Source organism: Triticum dicoccoides, chromosome 4A (assembly GCF_002162155.2).
Source record: "Triticum dicoccoides isolate Atlit2015 ecotype Zavitan chromosome 4A, WEW_v2.0, whole genome shotgun sequence".
NCBI lineage: Eukaryota > Viridiplantae > Streptophyta > Magnoliopsida > Poales > Poaceae > Triticum > Triticum dicoccoides.
The window spans coordinates 635,742,010-635,753,969 of NC_041386.1; positions in this window are offsets into that span (position 1 = coordinate 635,742,010).

The window sequence follows — 11,960 nt, forward strand, 5'->3', positions numbered from 1 at the left end:
GAATGCACCGGTAAGATTTAAATGGCTAGAATGAGATAACAACCTCGCAAAAGCTTGAACAAATGCAAAGTGGAAACACGGATCTTCTAGATGTATTGAGCACTCTGGAACAATTGAATAGCGAGAAATGAATTAATATGAAGAGTACCGGCATGAGAAGGTATTTGAAACGAGGAAAAATATATGATCAATAACGTTTGAATTGAAAACACCGGAGAAGAAAAAGAATGAAGAATAATTAACTAGTAGAGCATCTTCATGAGAACCACCGGGTAAGAACGTTGATTGAAAGAATGGAGAGACTTCACATGAATAAGATGGATACTCAATTAAGGAATCCGAGTCCTTGAAGCAACAAGGGTGGGCGGGTGGGAAAACAAAGGCAACTTGGAGATGGATGAAACAAACAACATTGAGAAGACTTGAGTTGATCTTGCAGATGCTGAAAAAGATCGGATCCACTTGACGAGAAGCACACTGGTTCAGAAGAAATTGAAGGTGGCAAGCTCGAAGATCAAGAAGGATTGCATTCACATAGGAATATGAGAACATCGCTTAGGAAAGGTATGGATTCCACATTTGACTTCGAAGCAACTCGAATACCACAACTGAAAACAAAACAAAGGATTGACTTGCAAAATAAGACGGAACAAACATATGATAGAGATTTCGTCCGAAGTTTTCGTGGTGGGGCCCACACGGGCTCGATCGTACAGCACCATCATGTACAAGGCAGTGCACATGACATATGAAGCATCCCCGAGTCAGCGTAGCTAAGGACTCTTTAAGACACAACGATACCACTGTAAAACCAACCGTGGATAGGCGGACCACTAGACGTCGAACCCCAATTTCATATCATACATCTGTCGGAAAGATATCCTAAGAGCTACTTGAATTCCCACTTATAAACTCCCGAAACTTTCCAGTTATGCAATCAGGTGTTGAGGATATAGGGGAAGCATAATATCTCACCCAAAACTAACAAATCCTACATCCAGCTGTATCCATCCTTCAACACATAACCAAGAAACCTTCGGAAATCATTTACCTCAACCTTCAAAAAGCATCCGTTATACAAGTTATGTCAATACTCCTGAACTCCCGCACCAGTACTGGGTGGCGTAAGAGGTTATCTCACCAACAACTGCATAGAAGAGATTTTTTATGTCGGCGAAACTCAGGTATTCCAGAATCTCAACAATAAAATTGTGACGACAACACCTCGGAGCGCAACTCCTCGGGACACTGCCACAACCCCTCAATGTCAGGAGGCACCAAGAACAATGTTCTCGTCACAAAACCATCGGAACGATTCCAAGATACCCACATGATCCTAAAAAAATTAGTGAAATTTTAGAAGAGAAGAGTCAAAACTCTACGTCAGGATGCCTCACCAGATCAACGAAGGGACTGAGGAGTAAAAAGAAGTCCTACTCTCACTTATATATAAATCCTAAATGACTCAAAACATTTTTCTAGACTCAACAACACCAGCGATTCGATCAAGCAGGGGGCTCCTAAGGTCGGAGAAGGCTCTGATTACCAACTTGTAACGCCCTCGATGCGGCTATATCTCCCACGTGTCGAAGCACGACTTAGAGGCATAACCGCATTGAAAGCAATGTCGCAAGTGAGGTAATCTTCACAACAACCCATGTAAATAAATAAAGGGGAAAGGGATACATAGTTGGCTTACACTCGCCACGTCACACAAATACATAAATAACATTACAGTCATCCAATACACTCAAGGTCCGACTACGGAACCAAAATGAAGAACAACCCCCAAATGCGACAAAGTCCCCGATCGCCCCAACTGGGCACCACTACTGAACATCTGGAAACGACACGTAGTAACGACGAGAGTCTTCATCGAACTCCCACTTGAGCTCAAACGCATCACCTGGAGCGGTATAATCGGTCCCTGCATCTGGTTTTGGAAGTAATCTGTGAGTCACGGGGACTCAGCAATCTCTCACCCTCGCGATCAAGACTATTTAAGCTTATATGTAAGGTAAAGGTATGATGTGGAGCTGCAGCAAGCGACTAGCATATATGGTGGCTAACATACGCAAAAGAGAGCGAGAAGAGAAGGCAAAGGCACGATCGAACAACTATGATCAAGAAGTGATCCTAGAACAACCTACGTCAAGCATTACTCCAACACCGTGTTCACTTCCCGGACTCCGCCGAGAAGAGACCATCACGGTTACACACGCGGTTGGTGCATTTTAATTAAGTTAAGTTTCAGGTTTTCTACAACTGGACTTTAACAAATTCCCATCTTCCCATAACCGCGGGCACGGCTTTCAAAAGTTCAAATCCCTGCAGGGGTGTCCCAACTTAGCCCATCACAAGCTCTCACGGTCAACGAAGGACATTCCTTCTCCCAAGACAATCCGATCAGACTCGGCATCCCGGTTACAAGACATCTCGACAATTGTAAAACAAGTCCAGCAACACCGCCCGAATGTGCCGACAAATCCCGATAGGAGCTGCACATATCTCGTTCTCAGGGCACACTCAGATGAGACATCCTACGAGTAAAACCAACCCTCAAGTTGCCCCGAGGTGGCCCCGCAGTATACTCGGTCGGACCAACACTCAGAGGAGCACTGGCCCAGGGGGGTTTAAATAAATATGACCCTCGGGCTCCGGAAACCCAAGGGAAAAAGAGGCTAGGTGGCGAATGGTAAAACCAATGTTGGGCATTGCTGGAGGAGTTTTATGCAAGGCGAACTGTCAAGGGGTTCCCATTATAACCCAACCGTGTAAGGAACGCAAAATCCGGGAAGATAACACCGATATGACAGAAACTAGGGCGGCAAGAGTGGAACAAAACACCAGGCATAAGGCAGAGCCATCCACCCTTTACCAAGTATATATGTGCATTAAGATAAACAAGAAAATATGGTGATATCCCAACAATAAACAAGTTCCAACAAGGAACGATCTCCAATCTTCACCTGCAACTAGCAACGCTATAAGAGGGGCTGAGCAAAGCGGGAACATAGCCAAACAACGGTTTGCTAGGACAAGGTGGGTTAGAGGTTTGACATGGCAATGTGGGAGGCATGATAAGCAAGTGGTAGGTATCGTAGCATAGGCATAGCGAAAGAGCGAGCATCTAGCAAGCAAAGATAGAAGTGATTTCGAGGGTATGGTCATCTTGCCTGCAAAGTTCTCAGGGTTGCCTTGATCCTCGTAAGCATACTCAACGGGCTCCTCGATCACGTACTCGTCTCCCGGCTCTAGCCAAATAAGAACAACAAGCAAAAGGAACACAATCAACCATGTGCAATGCTCAAACAACATGATGCAAACATGGTATGATATACGGGATGCGATATATGATGCATATGCATGATTTGCAAAGGAATGATAGAACCTGGCCTCAACTTGGAAAACCAAGAGTGCCACTGGAAAGGGGAGGTGATTTTTGTTGAAATCGATATAAAGATCACCGAAATCGGATGCATGGTTTGGAAATGACAAGCAAAACAAATATGGTACCGGTGTGCGGATTCCAAAAGGAAAAAAAGATATGGTCAAACTTCAGTTTTTTTAAAAAAATTTGGTTAAATCTGGTCAAACTACTTATTCAAGAAGTATTAATGTTACTACATAATTATTCAAGAATATTAGTGGTACTAAATAATTATTTCAATTTTTTTAATTTTGGTCAAATCTGGCCAAACTATGGTCAAACTGTGGTCAAACTATGGTCAAACTTATTCAAGAAATATTAGCGTTACTAAATAATTACTATTTTTTAGAATAATAGTTTCAAACTCAAACGGTGAAATGTGTGACTTCATGCTCAAGCTAAACTCCTGAGGGTTAATAGGATTGACATCTTACTATTGTCAGGAAAACAATAAGTGCAGACTCAGAAACGAAGGAGAATAGAACCCGAAAGTTAAGCGTGCTCGGGTTAGAGTAGTGAGAGGGATGGGTGACGGGTCGAGAAGTTAGATGATTTGGAATGAGTGATCCACACTTGAGCAGTTAAGAGAGGTGATTAGAGACTAAATCATCAAATAATTCAGAAAAATTAAAAATAAAAAAAAATCAAAAAAAAATTCCAAAAATTTAAAAAAAAAATCGAAAAAAACCTTTAGTACCGGTTGGTAACACCAACCGGTACTAAAGGTCCCCCATACAAGGGCGTGAGCTCACGCCACATGGTGGCACTTTAGCGCCGGTTCGTGCTGAACAGGTACTAAAGGGGGGGCCTTTAGTGCCCACCCTTTAGTGCCGGTTATGGAACCGGCACTAAAGGCGCTTACGAACCGGCGCTAAAGCTCCGTTTTCTACTAGTGAATCGGAGTGCTAATAAAATCATTGTTGTTGGTATTGGTAAAGTCACACAATTTAGTGTTATCTTGAGCCATCGTGAGAAGCAAGCAATCCAACACACAAGCAAACAAAAAGCAAGCGGGCAAAAAGAGGCAAATAGAGAAAGAGATGCAGGATAGAGAGAGAGGGCGGATAAAACGACAAGGGTGATGTGGGGGAGAGGAAAACAAGAGGCAAATGGCAAATAATGTAATGCGGGAGATAAGGGTTGTGATGGGTACTTGGTATGTTGACTTTTGTGTAGACTCCCCGGCAACGGTACCAGAAATCCTTCTTGCTACCTCTTGAGCACTGCGTTGAATTTCCTTGAAGAGGAAAGGATGATAGAGTAAAGTAGTGTAAGTATTTCCCTCAGTTTTTGAGAACCAAGGTATCAATCTAGTAGGAGGCTACACGCGAGTCCCTCGTACCTCCACAAAACAAATAACTTCTCGCAACCAACGCGATAAGGGGTTGTCAATCCCTTCACGGTCACTAACGAGAGTGAGATTTGATATATATGATATAATAATATTTTTGGTTTTTTTGTGATAAAGATGCAAAGTAAAATAAAAGCAAAGTAAAATGCAAAGGAAATAACTAAGTATTGAAAGATTAATATGATGAAGATAGACCCGGGGGCCATAGGTTTCACTAGTGGCTTCTCTCAAGAGCATAAGTATTTTACGGTGGGTGAACGAATTACTGTTGAGCAATTGATAGAATTGACCATAGTTATGAGAATATCTAGGTATGATCATGTATATAGGCATCACGTCCGAGACAAGTAGACCGACTCCTCCCTGCATCTACTACTATTACTCCACTCATCGACCGCTATCTAGCATGCATCTAGAGTATTAAGTTCATGAAAACAGAGTAACGCCTTAAGCAAGATGACATGATGTAGAGGGATAAATTCATGCAATATGATAAAAAAGCATCTTGTTATCCTCAATGGCAACAATACAATACGTGCCTTGCTACCCCTAGTGTCACTGGGAAAGGACACCACAAGATTGAACCCAAAGCTAAGCACCTCTCCCATTGGAAGAAAGATCAATCTATTAGGCCAAACCAAACTGATAATTCGAAAAGACTTGCAAAGATAACCAATCATACATGAAAGAATTCAGAGAATATTCAAATATTGTTCATAGATAATCTTGATCATAAACCCACAATTCATCGGTCTCAACAAACACACCACAAAAAGAAGATTACAACGAATAGATCTCCACAAGAGAGGGGGAGAACATTGTATTGAGATCCAAAAAGAGAGAAGAAGCCATCTAGCTAATAACTATGGACCCGAAGGTCTGAGGTAAACTACTCACACTTCATCAGAGAGGCTATGGTGTTGATGTAGAAGCCCTTCGTGATGGATGCCCCCTCCTGCGGAGCTCCGGAACATGCCCCAAGATGGGGTCTCGTGGATACAGAAGGAAGGAGTACGTAGCTATATATAGGAGGAAGGAGTACGTCGGTGGAGCAACAGGGGGCCCACGAGGGTGGAGGGTGCGCCTGGGGGTAGGCGCGCCACCTACCTCGTGGCCTCCTCCTTTATTTCTTGACGTAGGGTCCAAGTCTCCTGGATCATGTTCGGTGAGGAAATCACGTTCCCGAAGGTTTCATTCCGTTTGGACTCCGTTTGATATTCCTTTTATTCGAAACCCTAAAATAGGCAAAAAAAACAGCAATTCTGGGCTAGGACTCCGGTTAATAGGTTAGTCCCAAAAATAATATAAAAGTGGATAATAAAGCCCAATAATGTCCAAAACAGTTGATAATATAGCATGGAGCAATCAAAAATTATAGATACATTGGAGACGTATTAGCATGCTTATTGTCCCAAAATTCGAAAGAAGCGGCAAAATGTCCACTCCCATGTTGGCTGTCCGAAGCCAAGTGTTTGGGAGATGGAAATTATTGTCTACCCATTACACAGACAATCCATCGGCTCGATTTCCACTGCTCTAAATAGGGGTAGGATAGTAACTTCAATAAGACGTGACACGACCGCCTCTGAGCCCATTCCGACACGGTGGGCGCCAAACATGGGCGGCAAAACACATTTGTTTCAAGCTCGTCCGAAAGAGCTCTGTTTCTACCTCCATTTCCCCATTCATACACGGTGGGTGGCAAAACAAACTCGACTCGGCCGAAATTGATGTAGGCAAATATTTTCAATAGGGGCAGGTTTGTAACTTCACTCAGACGTGACACAACTGCCCTACCTATCAGCCTCGTCCATACACCGTTGGCGCCAACCACCCTCTCCTCACCCGAAATTGCTCTGGGCAAATATTGGCAAGATGCGAGATTACCGTTGTATCCCCAACCGACAAGACGTCCAAATTTTAAATGGGGGCTAAGTTCGTAATTTTCCCATATTTCAGACAGGCGCATCCCAAAAACATGGTTCCCCATACCTTTCCCTCCATTTTCCCTTTCATACACCGTCCGCGCTAGAACACCATCCCAACACCAGCCTCCGTCCGCCACCCCATCCATCGCCGCCGTCCTCCACCACAACCATCGCCCCCGTCCTCCACCACATCCATTGCCACCGTCCTTCACCATGCCGGAGCGCCTACCAAGACCACGCCGTTGTGACACCCCAAAATTTTAACTTTGCTTGTTAATTAAAATTTTGCCAGGAGATTAAAAATTTTATTTTCTGGGCTCCCTTTTGATTTTTTTGAACCATTTTTCTCCCTTGTTATTATGGAGTTTTTTCCCCCAAAAATGAAAACTTTTCAAATATGTTATTGGGCTTGTTTAACCTCTCAAGAAAAAACTCTTCTTTTATTAGTAGAACTAATTACATAATTAATTTTCTTGATCTTTATTCTCTTGAAAAATGGTTTTCCAAGGTTATATGGCCATAATTGAACTACAACCATTTGATAAATTCACTTAAAATTCCAACCAAAATTTGGAGATGTCATGTGATGTTTTTAAATCACTTTTATGCAAAAATATCTTTTATTCATGTAATATTTTGAGCTCTGCATCAATTTTTCTTCTCTGGTCTAGAGTGCAATTTTGCACTACAACCCATTTAAATATTTCTTTCTAGCCTCCACCAAAATTATGGGATGTTGGTAGTAGCATATGATTCAACTTTATGCAAAAACCCAATGATGTTATTTGAAGTTTTTGAGTGAATCAACCTCATTTTCATTCTGTTCCAACAAGTCCAACCCAGTTTTGGATTTTATTTCATTTATTCTATTCCCCAAAACATTTCTGTCAATTATTTTAAGCCTAGGTGATTTGCAAAGCAAGAACCTAATTTCCTTTGAGTTTTGATCTCAAACCAACTCCCCTGGATAGTCCTTAGTACCCACAACCTAGAACCATCTTGATCCACTCTTCTTCTTTTCAATTTTTTCAAATTTCACTCACTGCAAATTTGGAACAGATTTGCCAAATTTGGTGAAATTCATATCTACACTTCCCCAAAAATTCCACCAAAATTCAGACAACCTCTAGTTGCAATGAGAGACCACTCCACCAAAAATCAACTCAAGAAAAAAATCCCTAGAGGCCAGAATCATTCTGTCGAACACTTGGCGTGCACTGTTTTTGTTCATGTTCAGTAAATTCAGAATTTGCAGTGTCGTTCTCCGTCAGAGATTCAGTCACATGTCCACAGTGCCCTTGGCACGTTGCTCGCCGCCTGGCCTGCTTGTCCGGAGCTCCACACGCGTGCTTGGCGCCTTCCTGGCGTCGGTGGCACCCTGGCCCGCCTGTGCCGGCGTGTCTTTCGGCGGCCGAACCACCGTAGCGGCCGACAGGGAGCAGAACGGCGGCTCAACGCCGTTCGGCGCCGCCCAATCCTCCTAGTAGCTCCGCGTGGCCATCTCCTTGCCAGCGCACGCATGCGGCAGCATCGTCGTGGCGCGGCACGCACAGAGCATGCTCCCTGCCGCCGACGGACCCGCGTCGCCCCGTTCCGTCGAACTCCCCCTAGGCAACCAAATCCCGACGCGGTTAGCACCTAAACGGAACCAGGGAACGCTCACGACGACGCTCAACCTCAAAACCCTCCCGTGCAACCACGGCGCCGCCGTAATCACCCGCCAGACTTATCCGTTCACGGCAACCGCCTCGGGCCGGCTATAAATAGCACCCCGAGCTTGCTCTCGCCCCCGCACAACTCCACCACCTCACTAGACCCCGCCTAGCCACTGGGAGAGCCTCGAGGGGCCTTTCTTCTTCGACTCCGTCTACCTCCGTCCGCCTCGGGCTTCGGCAACATTCTCTTTGGTGAGAACTCCTCCGCCGCCCTGCTCTTGCCCATAGCCCCGTACCACCTCCAGTAGGCTAACCCCCACTTCAATTTGAACACCTCAGCTCCCTCCGGCGAGATCCACGACTGCCCGAACCGCCGTCCGCCGGAGCAAGGGCCGCCGTCGACACAGTGCTCGCCGGCGACCACCACCACCTCCCACAGACGCGGAATGGCGCCCTGAACACGGAGGTACTCTCCGATCTCCCTGCCTCGCCGTGGATCACCGTCGGCGACCACCGCGGCTCTCGGGCGCCGACGAGCTTCGTCCCCCGTTTGAAAATTCAAACCTGACGGGTGGGACCCGCCCGTCAGCCTCTCAGTTCTTTTTAAACGAACCGTTTTCTGAAGGCGTCTTCTGCCAAAGTACGTCTCCCCTCTGGGCCGGCGTACTCTCAATCGAAGCATTTTCTGTTTTTATAAGTTAGCCCCTGGGAACTTTCTGTTTCATTACAGATGAGTCCTAGATTAAAACTCTTATAACTTTTAAACAGAAAATGATTTTTGATTGATTCTTTTTCTATCCTCTTTAAATTTTTGTCTAGTTTTTTATCATATTTATTTGAAAAAAATTCGAACAACTTTTTTGTGCTGTTTTGAAATTGTGTGTTAATTCAAATTTATTGAAAATAGGATTTTGGAGAGGAAGAAAACTTTCGAAAGTTTTGGAGAGCACCCCCACCTCTCCACACCATGAAGGCAAGCATCTTGAACCCTGGCATAATATTTTTGATGTGTTGGTTGACACGATTATAACACCACCTTATTTCGGAGAACTCGTTATTTTATGTGATGATGCGATCATTTGCATGAATGCATATTAGTGATTTCCTCGCTGTTGGAAATGAATATACTTGTGATGGTAATCATCCTCATGTGCCTTGCATGCATACCGGAAAGGAATCCGAGAAAGCTTCTGCCTTGGGTAGGAGTGAGCTTGTCGCCGGTCCCCGTCAGGACGGTTATGTCCGGTATGGCATAGTAAGGTATAATGGGTGGTGATTCTGTTGGTTGAAATATATTTGTTATACATGTCATGCAGGGAACTCATAAGCCTCCTGAGTCGGCCATAGATCGAGTCTTGTTCCGGTAACCCACATACTTGTTTCGTACTGCCACTGGTCCCTACCGTAGGTGGGGTATGGTTCAGTAAGTTGTTAACCCTTGTCTTGGCACACACCGTACAGAGAGGCCATGGTGGAAGATACCGGTTGTAGCCGGTAGGCATGCCACCTGGTCCGGGGGCATGGGTGTATCCGGTTGGGACCGAGAGGGGGGCACCCCTTAGAGCACGCGATAGAAATTTGATCCCATGCTACGCGAGGTTGTAGCCTCCCCACTTAGAGTTTTGCTTAATAGGTGTCATGGGTGATTCCAGACACGAGTAAAGTTAAGTTGGTGTGTGCAAGTCAGGCGTGTTTTCAACTAAAAGACCGTAGACGGAATTAGTTCTGATGAACTAAAGAAATCCGTTGCTCGTGGGTAAAGAGTACACCCTCTGCAGAGATATTAAACCTATTCGAATAGTCGTGTCCATGGTTAAGGATTATAGTCTGGGATGGGTCAAGTGTCGGTCTTAGTGTCGGTCTTCGGGGGAGAAACTACTAACCCGAATATTGATTATGACTTGTGATATATGATGGTTATGATTATTATCATTATGGACTAGCCGTTTGCATTGTTCGAAATAATGAATATCCCTAGGACGGTACCACCCCCTGGATATTCACTATGATTATGTTTATATATATATAAGCCCTTTATGCGGCGTCGCTCATACGCCCGACTGTGGCATGTTCATTATTTCATTTTCATATAAGCCCTTTATGTGGCGTCGCTCAAACGCCCGACTGTGGCATGTTCGTTATTTCATTTTCATATAAGCCCTTTATGTGGCGTCGCTCAGACGCCCGACTATGGCATGTTTGTTATTCCATTTTTTTTCATAAGCCCTTTATGTGGCGTCGCTCAGGCGCCCGACTGAGGCATGTTTGTTATTTCATTTTCTCATAAGCCCTTTATGTGGCATCGCTAAGACGCCCGACTGTGGCATGCTTGTTATTTTATTTACTTTATAAGCCCCTTACGTGGTGTCGCTAAGACGCCCGACTGAGGCATGCTCACTTTTACTATCCTTTCGAGACGTCGCTTCAGACATCCGATCGGTGCATTTTATTTCTATTCTGCCATTACATATTTCGGTTACATATAAATAACCTGCTTGCGTGCATCAAGATTTTATTTATGACTGACGATGTGATCATAGAATATTTCAGTGTATGTTGATCAATTATATTATACCTGTGTTCTTAATGTTCGCGAGTACATTCAAAGTACTCACTGGCTTGTCCCTGGCTATTGTCTTGGCCAGATTGCTTGCTTGGAGAGGAGCGTGGCGATGACAGACTCGGGACCTAAGCAACGGTGATAGCAGCCTCGCGAAGGTAGGAGTTAACCTGGTCAGTTGTTCCTGTGGGAAATGGAGTCCCATAGGCACTGATGACTCACAAATCGCTTCCGCCCTCAACCACTAGAAACCATTTGATGTACTCACAGACCTGAATGGTCTTGTTCTACACATTTTGTATTTTTGCTTGGAATTTCTGTATCAAGTTGGTGCCTCATTAGCTAACAGTAATCCTGGGGCTGGTGAGCACAACGGCCATTTTCTGGAAATTAATACCCGGAAAACCCGGTCATGACAGCCTTCCATGGCTAGAGATGGACGTTTCTCATCCACGGTGACGGACCAAGAGCCTTGCATCACGTCCTCTCACTTCATCGGCGCCGTCGTCCTCTTTGTCGGGGCCGCTCACACGACCTTCGCTTCCACCGCAACAGGACTTATCCCCCGATGCACCCGTCTACCATTGCGGATCTGCTTCAACGCCACCGACAGCCATTGCACCCCCGATGCCTACACGGCGCCGCAAGAGAGGTGGTACTTCATATCTCCTCAACTTTTTGATATCAACCAGAAAATAGATCTTAACTTGGTTACTCTACTTTCTTTTCAGCTCTTAGAATTTAGTTCTTAGTTCGAAGCAAACAATGGCTGCTAAATATCATTTCTCCGGTTTCCCCCTTTTATGATCACTATACGATCAGAATACGTGCTTCGTGTCATAATAGCACTGCTCGACCCATCAAGCTCAACAAGCTTAGTTGTTCAAATATGAATCTAATATTATTAAAAAAGATTCGTTTAATTGGTCAGCTAAATGTTCCTAAATTAGTTTCAAAAATGCATGTTCTGCACTCGGGTTTGTATCTCTACAGGGTGCCCACGGTGGGCCGGCCCAACCTGGGATTTTGGATCGTC